This window comes from Triticum dicoccoides, chromosome 7B, assembly GCF_002162155.2.
Source record: "Triticum dicoccoides isolate Atlit2015 ecotype Zavitan chromosome 7B, WEW_v2.0, whole genome shotgun sequence".
Classification (NCBI taxonomy): domain Eukaryota; kingdom Viridiplantae; phylum Streptophyta; class Magnoliopsida; order Poales; family Poaceae; genus Triticum; species Triticum dicoccoides.
The window spans coordinates 722507080-722510586 of NC_041393.1; positions in this window are offsets into that span (position 1 = coordinate 722507080).

The window sequence follows — 3507 nt, forward strand, 5'->3', positions numbered from 1 at the left end:
AGTGGGAGTAATTAGCTAGAGTAGCTCCGTGCAGAGCATTGTCAACATAGAATATTTGCAAAATACATACGGCTATGTATGTGACAGACCCGTTGACTAAACTTCTCTCACGAGCAAAACATGATCATACCTTAGTACTCTTTGGGTGTTAATCACATAGCAATGTGAACTAGATTATTTAATCTAGTAAATCCTTTGGGTGTTGGTCACAACGATGTGAACTATGGATGTTAATCACATACAGATGTGAATATTGTTGTTAAATCACATGATGATGTGAACTAGATTATTGACTCTAGTGCAAGTGGGAGACTGAAGGAAATATGCCGTAGGGGAAATAATAAAGTTATTGTTTATTTCCTTATTTCATGATAAATGTTTATTATTCATGCTAGAATTGTATTAACCGGGAACTTAGTACATGTGTGAATACATAGACAAACATAATGTCACTAGTATGCCTCTACTTGACTAACTCATTAATCAAAGATGGTTAAGTTTCCTAACCATAGACATGTGTTGTTATTTGATTAACGGGATTACATCATTAGGAGAATGATGTGATTGACTTGACCCATTTCGTTAGCTTAGCACTTGACCGTTTAGTATGTTGCTATTGCTTTCTTCATTACTTATACATGTTCCTATGACTATGAGATTATGCAACTCCCATTTACCGGAGGAACACTTTGTGTGCAACCAAACATCACAACGTAACTGGGTGATTATAAAGGAGCTCTACAGTCCGAAGGTACTTGTTGAGTTGGCGTATTTCGAGATTAGGATTTGTCACTCCGATTGTCGGAGAGGTATCTCTGGGCCCTCTCGGTAATGCACATCACTATAAGCCTTGCAAGCAATGTGACTAATGAGTTAGTTGTGGGATGATGCATTACATAACGAGAAAAGAGACTTGCCGGTAATGAGATTGAAATAGGTATTGAGATACCGACGATCGAATCTCGGGCAAGTAACATACCGATGACAAAGGGAACAAATGTATGTTGTTATGCGGTTTGACCAATAAACATCTTCGTAGAATATGTGGGGGCCAATATGAGCATCCAGGTTCCGCTATTGGTTATTGACCGGAGACGTGTCTCGGTCATGTCTACATAGTTCTCGAACCCGTAGGGTCCGCACGCTTAAAGTTAGATGACGGTTATATTATGAGTTTATGTGTTTTGATGTACCGAAGGTAGTTCAGAGTCCCAATGACATCGGGGACATGACGAGGAGTCTCGAAATGGACGATACGTAAAGATCGATATATTGGACGACTATATTCGGACTTCAGAAAGGTTCTGAGTGATTCGGGTATTTTTCGGAGTACCGAAGAGTTACGGGAATTCGGCAGGGAGTATATGGGCCTTATTGGGCCATACGGGAATAGAGGAGAGAGGCCAAAAGGGAGGAGGCATGCGCCCCCCCCCCCTCTGGTCCGAATTGTACAAGGGATGCAGCCCCCTTTTCCTTCTTCCTCTCCCCCTCTTTCCTTCTCTCCTACTCCAACAAGGGAAGGAGGAGTCCTACTCCCAGTGGGAGTAGGACACCCCCTTGGCGCGCCCTCCTCCTACGTCGGCCGCCTCCCCCCTTGCTCCTTTATATACAGGGGCATGGGGCACCCCATAGACACAACAATTGATTATTGATCTCTTAGCCGTGTGCGGTGCCCCCCTCCACCATATTCCACCTCGATAATATCGTAGTGGTGCTTAGGCAAAGCCTTGCATCAATAGAACATCATCATCGTCATCACGCCATCGTGCTGACGGAACTCTCCCTCAAAGCTCAGCTGGATCGGAGTTCGAGGGACGTCATCGAGTTGAACGTGTGCTGAACTCGGAGGTGCCGTACGATAGATCGACTTGAATGCGTCTTCTTGCTCCAGCATTCAAGTTCCATTTCAAGGGAGGACAACGTACCATGATACTTTCTGTTTTGTCGAGCCTTCGGTACTTGATCGGTAGGATCGTGAAGACATACGACTACATCAACCGCGTTGTACTAATGCTTCCGCTTACGGTCTACGAGGGTACGTGGACAACACTCTCCCCTCTCATTGCTATGCATCACCATGATCTTGCGTGTGCGTAGGAAACTTTTTAAATTACTACGTTACCCAACAGGGGGCACCCCATAGACACATAAGTTGATCATTGATCTTTGAGCCGTGTGCGGTGCCGCCCCTCCACCATAATCTACCTCGGTCATATCGTCGTAGTGCTTAGGTGAAGCCCTGCTGGTAGCTTCATCATCACCGTCATCACACCGTCGCGCTGACGAAGCTCTTCCCCGACACTCTACTGGATCGTGAGTTCGTGGGACGTCACTGAGCCGAACGTGTGCAGATCGCGTAGGTGTCGTACCTTCAGTGCTAGGATCGGTCGATCGTGAAGACGTACTACTACATCAACCGCGTTGTCATAACGCTTCCTCTTACGGTCTACGAGGGTACGTGGACAATACTCTCCCCTCTCGTTGCTATGCATCACCATGATCTTGCGTGTGCATAGAATTTTTTTGAAATTACTACGTTCCCCAACAAGTAGTGCCATAGATGGCTTCATTTATTAGCCTGTAGACTCATCTTCTCTTGGGAAGCGCTATGACAGTAACATATAATGTTACTCTAAACAGATCTCTCCTCATTAAATACATGTCACATGATCAAATTTGTTTTGGAATGCGCTATGTTACTAGCTAAGCCTCTCCTGAAAATGGGTCAGTGGTTCGATAACGATGGCAGCTTCTAAAACGTGTGCATGTGGTGTGCGCTTTAGGTAGGCTGCACCGGCTGTTGGTCCCGATACGTTATGTGGATGGATCATCGACGACACCAGTTTTAGATATGGGGAGTAAGAGCACTCCACATTATCGAGTTTGTAGGTGTCAATGGTGGCTTCAGATGAATTGATGTATGTTTTTGTCAGACCTTTGTGGTATAATTCATAAAGATGGTTGTATGCTTCGACTGATGCAGAGACTGGGGATTTAACCTCCTTTCTAAAAAAATGTCACTAGCTAAGTTACTCCCACTATGACTAGCCTAGGGAGCATCGTCCTGCCTTCAAGGTTTTGGGTTTGAGCCTATTGAATGCACCGTTGTCTTTCGATTATTTTCTAAAGCGAGCGAACAGGAAAGTGGACACTCCTGCCGAACTAGTGATTAATCAGTTTATGGGTGATTTAAGGTATGGCAATATGACAATCGTGTTAGAGTTGTGTCGAGTATTGTGTACAAGGTAAGTTATAGTTGGACTCTGAGTAGTATTGTGTTTAGATAGAATATAGAGTCATGTCCAACTAGGACACGTATATCCTAGGCCTCTCATATATAGTGGAGGTAGACACACGATGTAATCTATGCCAACATAATAGCACAGGAATGCAGGGGAAGCCAGCGGCATGTGCCGACGTCCAGGGCGACCGGGTGCAGTATTGTAGCGGTGTCATGGGGAGGAGCGCCCATAATCAAGCCCTGGGGATATAGCCATATTGGCGAAA